The 15,816-nt window shown below is 41.8% G+C and overlaps 1 protein-coding gene across 1 annotated transcript in view; it reads right to left on the bottom strand.

Annotated features, from left to right (window-relative positions):
- Positions 1 to 11,323, bottom strand: part of LOC101159436 (semaphorin-4B) — a 54,000-nt gene extending 42,677 nt beyond the window's left edge. The window contains exon 1 of the mRNA XM_020704066.2: positions 11,108 to 11,323. The gene's annotated coding sequence lies outside the window, so the exon portion shown is untranslated. The remainder of the gene's footprint in view (positions 1 to 11,107) is intronic.
- Between the last annotated feature and the right edge of the window lie 4,493 nt (positions 11,324 to 15,816).

The following is a 15,816-nucleotide window of genomic DNA, read 5'->3' as shown; positions in this document are numbered from 1 at the left end:
ATGTTGGTGTTATTGAAGAAACCTTGCAGAGCATTAAAGCTCTTGGACGTGTGAAAGTCAGAGGCAGGATGTTTGATCCTAAGAGCCAACGTTTAACGGTTTTATGTGAGTGTAGAGAACCAGTAAACACTAAAGCTATCCCCTTGGATGTGTTGGCAGGTGGTAGTGAGTCCCCTTGGAGGATTTTCGGGCATTCTGAGGTTGAGAGTAACCGTACCGACCAGGTAGACAGTGATGAGTTACAGAGTCAACCACCCGACCTTAATCTCTCCTCCCCCCTTCAAGCATCCAGTCCGGAAGCTATCATTAGAGCGGTAGGGGATGTGTTGCAGCTGGCATCGAGGCCAGGCAGTGATGCGGGTACTTTTAGGAGGTTGCGCACATTCTCAGGGGTGGTTCCAACACCACTTGGAGAGGAACATTTAGAGAACTGGCTGGAACAGGCTAGGCTGATGATAGAAGAGTATGATCGGCCAGACAAAGAAAAGAAAATTAGAATAATGGAAAGTGTAAAGGGTCCGGCATTGGAGATCCTGCAAGCGGTCAGGTTCAATAACCCTGATGCTACGTCACAAGACTATCTTGATGTGGTGGAAAACACTTTCGGCACACCAGAAACTGGGGAAGAACTCTACTTTTCATTCAGAATGTTGGGACAGCAGTCTGGCGAAAAGCTTTCAGAATTTCTTCGAAGGATGGAGAGGGTTCTCAATAAAGTGGTCCAGAAAGGGGGCCTGCAACCAGCTGTCAAAGACAGGACACGTCTTGACCAGCTCATTAAAGGTGCCACTAGGGCCGACATGATGATTTTAACTCTAAGGTTAAGAGAGCGACGAAGCAATCCACCTACTTTTGTGCAGTTGTTAAATGAGATACGCATTGAGGAGGAGCATGAAGCTTCTCGGCGTAGACTGAACCCCACCAAATCAGTGCATGTCAGAAGTGCTGCGGTAACAGCAGATAAGGGAGTTGAAGACCTTAATGCCGAGGTTGAAAACCTTAAGAGGCAAGTGAATGAGCTCACTGTAAGGTCAGCCATGCCATGTTCCCCGTCCACTGATGTGTCAGAGATGGCTATTGAGCCATCAGGAGGAGACAAAGGCCTCCAGGCCCTCAAGAAAGAAGTGGTTAGATTACGAAAGCAGGTTTCTGTGTTATCTGTCAAGCCTACAGTAGCTGAAGCAACCCCACCAAGCCAAGAGACTTCCTTTCGGCCTTCGCGACCTAGATCCACATCACAGCGAGAGTCCAGAGATTTTTTTTGTTATCGTTGTGGGGAAGATGGGCATTTTTCCAGCAAGTGTTCTGCTCCAGAAAATTATCCCCTGGTAATACAAAAACTGATCAGTGCTCAACGTAAGGGCAAGGCAAACCAAAGGGGCCCCAAAACTACTGCTGAGGGGAGTACCACCAATGCACATGTTAAAAGAAATGCTGTGAGCGTGCATAGTAATAGTTTGCCAGAAGGACTAGTAGGTCCACAATCTACCACTAGGGTGAAGGTTAATGGCACTCCTTGCGTTGCCCTTCTAGATAGTGGTTCACAGGTAACTGTGGTGTTTGACAGTTGGTATGCTAAGCACCTGTCACATGTACCCCTACATCCAGTGTCTGGATTAGCCATTTGGGGGCTAAGCGAGTCGGAGAGTAGTTATCCGTTTAAGGGCTACATCCAAGTTGAGTTGGAGTGTTTTGAAAAGACAAAAGGGAGGGGCACGCCTATTCAGGTGCTGGCCCTAGTGTGCCCTGACCCACGGTGCTCAGATACACTACCAATGTTGATAGGCACCAATGTAACCAGAGTATGGCCACCACCCGCAAACTGTGAAAATGAGAGCTCACATAATGTTAACACAACAAGCATTTGTGTGACAGGGCCAAAGTTGAAAGCCCAAGACACATTAAATCTGCTTCCAGCCGAGGTGAGTGACAACCCTGTGGCTGAAGTAAGGTGGGTGGGACCAGGTCCGCTGGTCATTCCAGCAGGTAAAGACCATCTAGCTGTCTGTAAGGTCACAGAGAGGTACGCGGTGGGAGACACCATTTTAATAACTGAACGGGCGTCTTCCCCAGCCCTCCCTCCAGGGGTGTTGGTGCAGCCAACTGTATTATTCTCTAAGAAGCTGGATAAAGACAAATTTCTTGTTTTATTACGCAATGAGTCCCTAAAAGACACTGCTATTCCAAAAGGCACCGTGCTGGCACGGCTGTGTGTAGCTGACACAGTGACTGAGGTCCTGGGTGAAAAAAACAGTACGTCGCGCCAGATTAACCCAGCCTTGTTTCACTTTGGTGACTCACCGATCCCAAATGAATGGAAAGAAAGGCTAAGACAGAAGCTGTCTGAACGGTCAAATGTTTTTTCAACTGATGAGTGGGATGTGGGTTTAGCTACAGGTGTGGAACATTGTATAAGACTGAAAGATGAAACCCCATTCAGGGAACGGTCTCGTCGCATAGCGCCTGCTGATCTAGAGGACATGCGCCGCCACCTGCAAGGGCTTTTGGCGGCAGGTATAATAAAGGAATCCAGAAGTCCATATGCGTCACCGATTGTTTTGGCGCGGAAGAAAAGTGGGCAGCTGCGCATGTGTGTGGACTACCGAACGCTGAATCGTAGGACAATACCCAATCAGTACACGGTGCCACGGATTGATGACGCATTGGATTGTCTATCCGGAAGCAAGTGGTTTTCTGTGCTTGATTTGCGAAACGGTTATTACCAAATACCCATGGCAGAAAATGATAAAGAAAAGACTGCTTTCATATGTCCCCTTGGGTTTTATCAATTTGAAAGAATGCCCCAAGGGATCACTGGAGCTCCTTCAACGTTCCAGCGACTAATGGAAAAAGCAGTAGGAGATATGCACATGCTGGAAGTCATTGTGTATCTGGATGATTTGATTGTATTTGGCAAAACCCTGGAGGAACATGAACAAAGGCTTCTCAAAGTTATTGACCGTCTGGAAGAGACTGGCCTTAAGCTGTCTCTAGACAAATGTCAATTTTGTCGTCCCCAAGTCACCTATGTGGGACATGTTGTCTCTGAAAAGGGCATTTCCACAGATCCAGCCAAGGTGGAAGCTGTGGCTAAATGGAAGCAGCCCACTGATCTCCCTTCATTGCAGTCCTTTTTAGGATTCTGTGGGTATTACCGTCGCTTCATTAAAGGCTACTCCATCGTTGTCCGGCCACTGACAGAGTTGTGTAAAGGTTACCCGCCAACCCAGAAAAAAAACAAATCTGGGAAAACACCGGTGAAGTTTTATCATAAGGTTAATGAACCTTTTGGGGAAAGGTGGGATGAATCTTGTACAGAGGCTTTTCAGCAGATTCTGCAGTGCTTAACAAATGCGCCGGTCTTGGCATTTGCTGATCCCTCCAAGCCGTATGTCCTGCACGTGGATGCCAGTTTTCATGGTTTGGGGGCTGTATTAAACCAGGAGCACCCTGAAGGGTTGAGACCAGTGGCTTTTGCTAGTCGGAAGCTCAGTTCGGCTGAACGGAATTACCCGGTGCACCAGCTCGAATTTCTGGCTTTGAAATGGGCGGTGGTGGATAAATTCCACGATTACTTGGACGGGGCACAGTTTGTGGTGAGGACTGACAACAATCCGCTCACCTATGTTCTTACCACAGCAAAACTAAATGCGACGGGTCACCGGTGGCTCGCCGCTCTTTCCACATACAATTTCACTCTTCAGTACCGACCAGGGTCCAGTAACATTGATGCTGACTCGCTGTCTCGCAATCCTGTTGTGGAGACTGAGAATGAGTGGCAAACCATGTCACCCGACAATGTTAGAGCTCTCTGTAAACAGATTAAATGTGAGAGGACCATGGGAGAGGGTACCAGCTATGCAGAGTCATTAGGGGTTTCCCCTCAAGCCATCCCAGAATGCTATGCTTTTCCTACCAGGCTAGACCTGGGTTCTTTGGTTCAGCTAAGCAGAGCAGACCTGATTAAGGCTCAAGATGAAGACCCAATGATTGCGCCCGTGAAAAAGTCACTCTGTGATGGACAAGCTTTTCTCACAGAAAAATGCACTAACTCAGGAGCATTGTTGTTGCAACGGGAGGCTAGTAAGTTGGTGTTGGTTGATGGATTGCTGTACAGAAAAGTGGAGAAACCACTCGGCACAGAAGTACATCAGCTAGTCTTACCCAAAGAGCATGTTGCCAGAGTGCTTAAGTCCATACATGATGAGTCAGGCCATCTGGGGGTAGACAAAACAGTTGAGCTTTTCCGAAATAGGTTTTACTGGCCGAAGATGGGAGCAGAGGTGGAACAATATGTAAAGACATGTGGGAGGTGTATCACACGCAAAGCTCTACCACAGAGAGCAGCACCGTTGAAACAGATTACTAGCAAGGGGCCATTGGATTTGGTGTGTATTGATTTTCTGTCCCTTGAGCCTGATTCGCAGGGATATGCTAATATCTTGGTGGTGACAGATCATTTCACGCGGTATGCGCAAGCATTCCCAGCCAAAGACCAGCGGGCATCCACGGTAGCTAAGATTCTCTGGGACCGGTACTTTGTCCATTATGGACTTCCTGCACGAATCCATTCCGACCAGGGACGGGATTTCGAAAGCAAGCTGATTAAAGATCTGCTTAAAATGCTCGGGATTCGTAAGTCCAGAACATCACCATACCATCCTCAAGGTGACCCTCAACCTGAGAGATTTAATCGTACACTGTTGTCAATGTTGGGTACCCTGGAGTTGAAGCATAGGCGACAGTGGAGTCGACATGTCAGTCAGTTGGTGCATGCCTACAATTGCACCCAAAATGAAACCACGGGGTACTCTCCATACCGTTTGATGTTTGGGAGGGAAGCTCGACTGCCAGTCGATATCTGTTTTGGGGTGCCTGAGGAAAGGGGGCAGGGTTTAACTTACACTCAGTATGTTACCAAACTGAGAACAGATCTGCAGCAGGCCTACAATCTAGCTACAGAAGCAGCAGACAAAAAACAGCAGAGAAACAAGCAAGCCCATGACAAGCATGTTAAAGAGCAGACCTTGGAGAAAGGAGACCGGGTGTTGCTTAGAAACTTTGGTCTCACAGGTAAACACAAACTAAAGGAGAAATGGAAGACAATGCCATACATTGTTATTGAGAGGTTACCACACTTGCCAGTCTACAGAGTGAAACCAGAGAGGGGACTGGGGGTGGAAAAAACGGTACACCGCAACCATTTGCTACCTATTGGTAGCCTAGTCCGGCTGCCTGTTGAGGATGAAACAGACTCTGTGCAAAGACCAGTCACAAGAGGTAGGCTGAAGTTGTCTCAGAAACCAGTACAGCCAGTCAATGATGATGCACTATCTTCCTCAGATTCTGAGGTTGAGGAGGTAACCACCACATTAACCCGTCCAGTAACGTTAGGAGAGTTCTTTAGACAACCGGAGTTGTTATCAAAAGACCGCACTCCTGCCAGCCAAGAGATGCCTACGACCTCATCCAAGGAGAATTTGGATGAAGCTGAGTTATTCCCAGCCACTCCGGACATTTCTGATGTTTGTCTAGGCCCTGACCTTGGGTTAGATGGGGAAGACCAGGGAAGTAGCGACCTTCCAGTGGGAAGAGAGGAGGTGGCTGTAGAACGCTCCAAGAGGCTCAAAAAACCAGTTGTTAGACTTAGTTACGATGTACTAGGTCAACCTTCCAACCAGCCTGTGACGATTTTAAGTTGTGGAGTGCTGGTTGGCAGTGGAACTTATGGAGACTCAAGAACTCATACTTGTAACACCTCGTGGTGCCATCCGATGGCATTGTGTTCCTACTGTGTTAACATCTGTCAGCTTACACTCTAAACTGTGTTTAGGTTAGCTGGACCTAACTGTTTGATAGGGACATCAAACATTTTAGAAGGGGGTGAGTGTAGCCCCGAGAAGAAAAAAGAGGAGGATTAAACAAATTAATCCCATAAATGATCAATATTATTATTAATATTGATATTACAAAGTTACTAAAAGGAATATGTTTGAATAAGTCTAGAAGATGACACAGATTTAACCAGAAGGAAATGGGTTAAGTGTAAATAACAAGGTTATTGTTGTTTATTGAATGATGTTGATTATGGGTTTACTGTAAATAACAATGTTATTGTTGTTTATTGATTTGTTTTGGATTATGTAACCTCATCAGTGTCAGTTCACAGGACTATATCTTATTTTGAAGAAATGCGGAGTGTTCTGTGGAGTGTTCTTTGGTTTTGATTGGACTAAGCTGATTGGCTGAGGAGAGGATCGAAGAAAAAAGAAGAGAAAAAAAGGTCTGGACGTGGAAGCACGCGGGGAGGTGGAGAAGAAGACGGGAAAAAAATAAACTTTCTGCAGGCCAAAGTCAGGAGGAAAACTTGAGAGTGGTTTCCCGTGACAGAAAAGGTGACAGAAAGTTTCCCGTTTTGGAGTTTCTCACTGGAACGTGAACCGGAGTCCACGGAGCGGAGCTGCAGCGCTGAGGACGTTGGATTTTCCCCGCGACGGACGACAGGTGCTGTGGAAGGGCGGAGCAACGGCTAAAGCTGCACGGAGAACGCAGGAAGGCTTTGCACGGAAGGCTAAGGAAGTCGGTGATTTTTTTTCAGGCCTGCAACGAGGGTTTTTCCCCCGGGGGTAATAACTGACTGTGTGAATGAGTGAGTGAGTATGGGCCCAGTTTGTTATTTTTCATGACGTGGTGAAGTATTGCAATATCTGTGTTTGAAACAAACTTTTGAAACGAACCTTTAAAACCAGTTTATGAATGTTCAGTTAAGTTGTGAAATTTACATTTACTCAAGGTTCATATTTTTTTTTCCCGTTTAAGAGGAAGAGTATAAAAACCAGATATATTGACCAATATTTTTGTTTGTTTTGAGGGTCAACTCTTTATTTTATTAAACCTGAAACGGTGTTTAGTTTAAATGGTTGTCTGGTGTCATACTTTTTAGGAAGACGTACTTGTCTACTGTGAGTTCTGTGACGTTGTAACTCTTTAGATTTAAATAGGTAACCCGATTGGGAGCTACCATAGCTCAACGAACCCAATCCCCCCATCACGACTCCGTAGGTTACCATTTTGTTAAAGTATTGCTGAGTGATGGGGCTACATTATTATTATTATTAACATTTCTGGACAAACGTTAAGCATCGAGTTTAATGTGTGTAGAAAAAGAGGCAGTGGACGTGATTTTGGCGTGTGAATCGTGTTCAATGTGAACGCAGCTTGATGCCGGGCAGTTTGCTCAGAAGTGTTGCACTTTCTTCCCAATAGTGAGACATACTCCAGAGACATCTTTTATTCTCTAATCTGCATATTTTGGCTCCTGCGACTTTTACTCTAGTGCGACATAAACTCCAGAAAACATGGTATTCATTGATTGGAAAATAAAGAATTAAAAGAAGAAAGACATTTTGGACCTGGACCTGGACATACATGGGTTTGCGCAGGGTCTGGGCTGCTTTCCCAACGTTCCCAAGATCATTTGTACCCAACCAGGTGGAGGGAGATCATCAGTGATTGCTAGCCATGGTGGAGAGATTTGAGTTTTACTGTTAAAGGTTGTAGACAGTTGTGTTTTATACAGATGACCAGTTCAAACTGTTATCACTGATACAGATAACGAGCCGAGGATAAGAGGAGCTTCTTGAAGAAGAACTAACAGGTCTGTAAGGGACAGAATTCTTCTTGTTTGCAGGAGCTAAATACTTTTTTTCTGCACTTTTAAACAAATAAATTCTTTTAAAAATAATTCAGTTGGTTTCCTGGTTTCTCTTTTTTTTTACATTCCGTCTCCAAATGTTTACGTGTATTTATGGGGAACATTACAGGTCTCTCATCTTTTTAAGTGCAACATCTTGAAAAGAAAAGAAAAATTTCAAAGTTGAATTTATGCAGTTTGGGACAAAAGTCACTTGTAGATCATCAGCCTGCAGTGGAATTAAATAAAACCTGTCAAAGACCAACGACAGGTTCAACACCATTTCAAACTGGACAATAAAAATGAAAAACTGAAAAGGACAAATGTGTTGAGGACATGTGAGTCCCAGTTTTAGGTCTTCTAAACCCTAATGTAATATCATTGCACCAGCAGGAAGGAGACTTTCAAGCCAGTACATCTAGTTGGAAATGCTCCAGGACCCCTGGAGAACGATTTCAATGGAAAAGATGACAGATATAAAGCTCAACGTTTTCTAACCTGTATTTGCTGCTTGGATATATTTTTGTTAAATTTTGAAGAATGCAATTAATAATGCATCGTGTTTTTCTAACAGTCACAAAAATTTAAAAGAAATTTGCTCAAAACATGTATAAACATGACTGTTATTGAACTTTCATGTGATAATTGATATATTAAAATTCAAATTGTAAAAAAAAAATAGTAAACAACAAAAAAACTGAATAATAATTTTGTATTTTCAAGGGAGAAAACTTACATTTTAGGCCTTAAAAGATAGACTTTTTGGAACTTAAGACAAACAGTGTAGGCAAAGGTGGAAAAGAATGACATACAACTGAGAGAAATGAGTCACTTCAGCAGGATGTGTGATGGAAGTTGGAATGAACTCGTAAGGCGCGTGATCAATCATCCTCCCTTTGGGCACACTGGTGTTGGGGTTGCAGCTTTTCTTCACCCTGTGTTTCGTCTGTTGGATGAAGGAATGAACCCGGGCTGGCTCGGCACGACACAACCAAAGGAATTAATCCACATCCTCTCACAGCAGAGAGGGGTTGTGGGACGGGTGCCCTCTGGCAAGGAGGTGATGCCAGTGAGCAAACCCCTACAGAGGTTGGTGTTTGTGTGTGACTGCTTTGCAGCCCTATGAATCACACAAGGTCGTTTTATTAAGCTGCTGCTCCGTTTCCCTTTGTCATCCTTCTGTAAATGACTCATTGTCTAAAAAAATGCCACTGAAGTTCCCAGCATTCCAAGTCATATGTTCACACATTTTGTGTGACTTCCCACATCATGCTCTCTTCCACAATGTGTTGCATTCCACCCTCAGTTTTTATTAAAAGACATTAACTCATATGGTTCTTCTGAGAAGCAACATATCACCAAAACTGTTTGCAATTCAGCAGAGCAAGCAGAACAGCTCGAGCGCTCTTCAGGTGGCCTGCATGTCTGTGGCAGCGGCTCAACTCTCCTGTTGTTTCCACCTCTCCTTGCTCATGCACAGATACCCCATCACTTACACTAATAACCAGAGGTGGGCAAAAGATTAATATACCAAGTTACTTTTACTTAAATAACATTTAAGTAGAAAGTGATCTCCAAAAAGTAGTTTTTCTGCTTTACTTGGGTAGATTTGAGATATAAAGTCCTCCTACTGAGCTAAAGTGGGATAACATGTTTTTTACACGACCAAAAATCTAAATGGGTCTTGAAGTGCAAATCCCAAAAACAAATCACTCGATGGATAAACCTTTTAAAGTTCCCAATTAAAAAAGCAATACAAAAGTTAAAACATGACAGTTTTGGAAATGACAACAAAATTACAGAAACCGAAAAATAATTTCTAAAAAAATGAAACGTTTTGGAAATAGAAGGTAATTTCCAGAAATCAAAACTAAATGTTAAAAAATGAAACACAGTATGAAAGTGGAATAAGTAGGTGCTATGGAACGTCACTGATTGGATGATGACGTTTGATTTTTGACATTTAAGGTTTCAAATCTGTATTTAATGTCTGCATACTATGAAGGTTTTATGATTAGTATGAAGCATATCCAGTATTGCTGATGCCAAATAACCTTCAGTTGAATTGATGGACAAACATCATCCAATCGGCGATGTCCCATTGTACCTATCTTTTTTTTTTTTACATTTCATTTTGATTACTGGAAATAACTTTTGTTTTCCAAAATGCATGTTTCTTTCTTATGGAAACTGGATGTTAGTGCCATATGATTAACATTAAATATTGCTATTAAATATTTCAAATCTTAGTTTTAAAAAATTACATGATTATGATACATGACTAGAAAATTACATTTCTGTGGCAAAGAAAGACTTTAAATCAGTTTTAAGCTAAAATAGTTTAATGGTTTAGTCCACGCCGACAACATTGAAGATAAAAATAAACTAGGCTTTAATTTTGCTTTCTTATTTGGTTTCCTCATGAAAATGTTGCTAAATGAGATTTCAAGCATATACGATTAAAAGAAATTCCTGTCCATCCAACATTTCCTTTAAACTTAATTTTATTAACTTTCAAAATTACAATCACATTTTTTTTTCTTGAAATAATCTAATAAGAAAATTATTCTCCAAACATTGTCCCAATCCCGAAGAGCTGCTAAAACTGTGATTGAGAGACCTGTTAGTTCATTAAACCAATTAGCACTGAGAAACATTTACTTCTTTGTGCACTGTTGTACTCTGGGATATGAGAAAAACGGACAATTACAGACAAAAGCAGAAGAGTGATGATTCAAGCAGGGAAAATCCTCAGAATGAATTAGTTATAAGGCAATCTACATGTGGGGCAGACAAGACATAAAAATTTAACTTAGCAGGGAGGAAGGGTTTTTTTCAACCTAAAAATAATCAGAAGCGGAACTCCCGATGACACAATCTGCAGAATCACACGTTTTTCAAAGACAGGGACAGTAAGGGGAAACTGTTTGACTTAGCATCTTTTCAATGCGCTGTTAAATCTCCGTTCATCTGGAGGAGTCAGAGATTTTGCATGCAGATAGCAGTCACTTCAGCTTTATTACGCTCACTGTACACGCCCAGTTTTGTAGAGCAGACAGGTCAAAGTGAAGCGTGTCATTTCCAAAAAGTAAGACAACAAATTTACATCTTTTAATAAATAATCTTGAAACATATGACATCACTACACAGGAATTGCAGCTCCTCAGTACATGCTCTGAATTACCACACAGACCTGTCTCCTCTTTACCATGGAAACCAACACCATACTACATCCACGCACACCGAGAGCGCTCTGAGGCTACTAGAAGCTTTTAGCCATCAAACAGATTTTCTCAGCAGGTAACTGGTCACCACAACTCAACCCTGCACCTGTCATTCCTTTCATTTCTCTTCTCCTCATTTTCTCTCTTTTTTTCTACTAAATTCCCTCATTCAGAAAGCAATAAATTTTACCTTCAATGAGCAGAGGACAAGGTCATGCACTGCTTAGTCGTGGCATCTCTCATGCAGTTGGTGACAGAGGAAAAGAACCTCTTTGGAATCCCAAGAGATGCCCAAGGATGCCGCTGAGCCGGCATTGCACGCACGCATCCGCTGCTACTACCACCGCCAGTGAGGAGCAGCAGCGGCAGCAGCACCAGCAGAAGCAAATCGGAAGGGGAGAGGAGAATAAAAAAAATAAAAAAGCAAGAGAGGGGGTTGCTCTATCAGCAGCAGGAACATTACATCATAGGCTGCTTCTGTGGAAGGGTGGGAGAGGCGCGGACTGAGGAAGGGAGGTGCTCCTTGCTGCACACTCCCTGTCACTGTTTCAGTGCATGCACAAATCCAAATTTAATATTTATAGTCTGGTGTCTGCAAAATGTTTGTGATGGTTAGACACAGACCTATGAAATAATTTAATGAAGTGCTTCTAATTGAGTACCATGGCTGGGGTTTGTTGTCAGAATAGATGATGTACCCAACTGTGCGCTTCATCCCTTCAGGGGCAAAGACTGTACATGTGTGTGTGTGCATGCGTGTGTCTGCTGTGTGTTGTAATTAGATTGCGTGACCATTCCCTGCTTACCAGTGCTCAAAAAGCATGCAGATATTCAACCTCAGAAGGGGTCATCTGTGATTTCTTCAGGCAGTTTAGAAAGGTTAGGTGCAGCTGTGGTTAATGGGAAATTGCTTGTCACAACAACTTTGTCAGATGTTGCAGCACAAAGACAAGGAAGAATTTGAGATTTTTTTTTTTTGTCCTCAGGTCATATTGTTAACCAGTTAACCTATATATTGCTTCACAAAGTGGCAGTACTCACTGTGTAGTCATAACAAAACATTTCCTCTTCATCCAAACAGATATGATATACACGAATGAAGATTAAATTATTAAAAAGATGAATAAAGTCACACATTTATTGCAAGGATGTAAATTAATAGCATCACAAACAGTTGTGGACAACTGTACTTGCACATGTTTTAAAACATTTGATTTATATTCAATTGTGGCTGCCAAAAGAAACATGACGCTTTTTTTGTGGGTTTTTCTACCAAGTTTTGAGGGTGTCTGCATTTATGAACACTTTGTGAAACCATCAAAAGTTGCTTTAAAAATACAAACACCAGTTTATGGAAGTACCATCCACAAAACTACACATTAAAGTTCTATCATTTCATCATCATTTTGATCTATTATCAAAGTGTTCCCAGTGGTCTTTTAATTATAATTATGCTGTTTTAAGCCAAAAAAAATAACTGTGTTGCCTTGTAGGAGAAAGTTTGTGCATAGCAGCAGGAGTTTTCCCATCATCCCTCTCCCGCTTACAGCCCCTCACACACTCAGCCTAACATTACCCATTCGACAAAAAATGGTGAGCAATATTGGAGCTATCCAGCTGTACAGTTTTTAGCCAGATACCATCTCAGACGAGGAAAACAAAGATCTACATTTAATCGTCTGCACATGCATGCATCGGAATGGAGCGGAGCAGGGAGCTTGTGGGCTGCCAATTGTAGCTCAATTACAATTGGCACAACTTTCCAACATCCAATGCCATCTGCTCTTAATTAACAGTGATATGAATAAAGACATACTCAAAAACAAAATTTGAAGCTTAATTTTCGTAATTGATGTCCTCCATCATGTTATAACATGTTAAAAACACCTAAAACAGGATAGTCATAGGAGTGGTCCTTAAACACAAGGTTGTGTGTGTAACCATTTGTAACTTGAGATTGTGTACAATTCTTTAGGACCAGATTGTTGTTTAAATCTTGGACTCATGGTTGTTTTCGTGCAGCATAAATGCAGTCTAAACATTCACGTTTTGCTGAGTTCTTGTTACGCAGAGTGTGGTTCTGTGTCAAACCAGAGACACTACAACACCTGAAAGAACACTGAGTTACACGTGTCACAACACAGAGCTGCTTTTCCTTATAAATCTTTTTGTTTAAAGGATTGCCTAACGGATGATCTCTAAGCTCCCTAAAACTGGTTTGCAGAGGAAAGCAAACAAAACGGTTGGTATTCACAGTCTGTTTTGGCAGGGAAGTACAAATGAAGGTTAGTTGCTGTGAAGATGACACAGCTTGTTCTAAAGGGGCAGCAATGAGAGAACACAGACTCTTTTTAATTTGAGACCCGATTGCAAGTCAAAGAATGACGCCTGGCTCGTAATGCTTAAGTACCGTCTGTTCTCTGCGCTGACAAAAGCCAACAATGCTGAGAATGACATCAGGTTTGTGTAGCCTTCTGACAGGAAAAAAATGTACAATATCATGGTTCATGAAGGGGCCATCCAATCTGGTGTAAACTAAAAAGGAACTGGAGTAGCAGTGTGATAAAACAAACATAAAAACCAATCCAACTGCTCTTCTGTCCATCTCATTCATTTTTAATGGAGCCAACAAAATTCCTCGCATGCCGATTATTGTAGGTTGGTTGGAATGCAGACTCCACTACAGCAGGGCTGTGTGACTTGTACTGTGTGTGACACTGCTCAGTTCATCTTGTCTAAAGAAAGAGGTGACCCCAGAATATAAACAGCACTCCAGATGGACCTGACCTTTGCCAATTCGAATTGACTAAATCCTCTCATGACCGCAGGGAACGACAGCTTTGAATTATTGTTGCAGGAGCACACAGACTTGCATTCAAATGTCCCGATGAATGGCTTCTTTGCTAAGAAACGATTCTGTTTCGCAGCTGCAAACAGTTTCCAGAAGCCTTTTCTAAACTGGGACAAAAACAGAAAATTGTGACCGTAATTCATAAGGAAGTGACATCAACATGTTTGTGCTAAACTAAGAGATCTGTGGTGCTTTCAGGAAGAAATCCCCAAATATTCACTTAGAACAAATAAAAAATTTACAAATCATGTGCATTACGTGAGCTTTTTCCCAGGAATTGATGTTTAGCTCACTTTTTCTGCGTCCTTTTTTATCTTGTCTGCACTTTGGGCAAGGCATGTTTAGTTCTTTAGCACAAGTCATTAAATAAGTATTTCAAAGTGCTTTACATAAAAAAGGAATTCAAAGCAGAGAGACCAAAATTACAGATAAACAGTTTCATCACATTAAAACTGTTGAAATATATAATTTACCTTTACTTTTACCTTGAAAATTGGTTAGTCTAGACCTGCTGCTTCCCTCACAGTTTCTCACAACTCTTGTAAAGAGTAAAAGTAAAAAAGATTAAAGAGATAAATATGAAGGAGCTGTTTGATTTACCTTTCAGCTTCCTTGTGATTATTGTTACTGTTGACGATGAACGTCTCAGTCCAGTTTCCTTCTGTCAAACCCCTCTCCACTAAATATTTTGAGCTGCGATTATTTACTTAAAACCTTTATTAGTTCAGCTTTGGTTGTTCAGAATCTGCTGTTAGGTAAAAATGAATGCTTTGTACATTTAACTCTAAGATTCTCTTCAGATAAGAAATAAAATGTAATCAAAGTTCTTCATAAGTTAATTAATGGTTTTCCCTTCGCAGTTTGAGACTCCAGGGTCAGCTCCAATAAACATCGTACCAAACAGGAGGCCACAAGACGAAGTACAGATACGTTCTCTGCTGTGGCACAACTGAATTACAAATTCACAGAGGAGTTAATCGTATTACATTTTGCTGAAACATTTAAAAGTCATGCAGACATTCAAAACTTCCCAAGACCAAAACACTACTGAGAGGAAAAACCTCCTTCGATGTTTAATCTGTGCAGCTTTTACTTATTATTTAGTGCTTTCTATGGAAGGTGGCAATTATAATTTGCTATGTCAGATACAATGCAGTTACTTTGTCTTTATATTTAAAGACTAAGTTGTCTGCAAGAAAAACTTGGGCAATGTGAATTTGGCTTATTGGGTAATTCCAGGCAGTTCGGATTGTCTAACAACTGCAATTCCACACACAAAATTGTTTAGCTTGTGAAATACAGAAAATTTTCAAATGAAACACAAAGTGCATCACTGTTTGCCGATGAGCGTTGCTACTGATATTTTAGCTGAGTAGTAAGTGAATAGGTGTGTGCGATATATAATTCCATGTTTTCTATCTTGACATCTATCAGATTTAACTTTTAAAAGCAATGTACAATATTTACCTAACTGCTGCAGAGAGCACATCTCTTATACAGATCATGTGTTTTATCATGTATCCGTCTACAGATCAGGAACACATTAGGGTTTGAAGGAAGATGTGAAGTGCTGGCATGATCTCCTTGTTTTCTAAATTTTAATCCAAGCAAGCTTCTATAATAGTCCATCAGGAATCCATCAATGGAGCTCCTCACAGTTCCAATGACCCAAGGGGTCTGCTCATGAAGTCCTCATGGGACACTCCAAGAAGTCATTCATAATTTGTGTTACTGTGGATTAAAGGTAGTCAGGCAGCAGCAGAGCGGGGATACCACATGTGCAGAAGGTGATTTTAATTTTTTTGCTGGTGGGTCTTAACTGTTTTAAGCAGACAAGGTTTCTGTTTTCATAACATTCTGGTAGAATTCTCGAGAGAAATAGGAGTCAATAAAATGTTAAGATTTTACACACATGAAGCAAAGGGTGTTGATTGATCTCTCTTAGCAGTGCCGTATTAAGTCCCCCCCCCCCCTTTAATTGGACCCCAAAGGCGACTTCATAATGGAAAAGGTCAAAGGTGAAATGCTAAAGCTTATGAACAGCAGCA

This window comes from Oryzias latipes, chromosome 6 (assembly GCF_002234675.1).
Source record: "Oryzias latipes chromosome 6, ASM223467v1".
Lineage (NCBI taxonomy): Eukaryota > Metazoa > Chordata > Actinopteri > Beloniformes > Adrianichthyidae > Oryzias > Oryzias latipes.
This window is presented reverse-complemented; position numbering and strand designations above follow the sequence as displayed.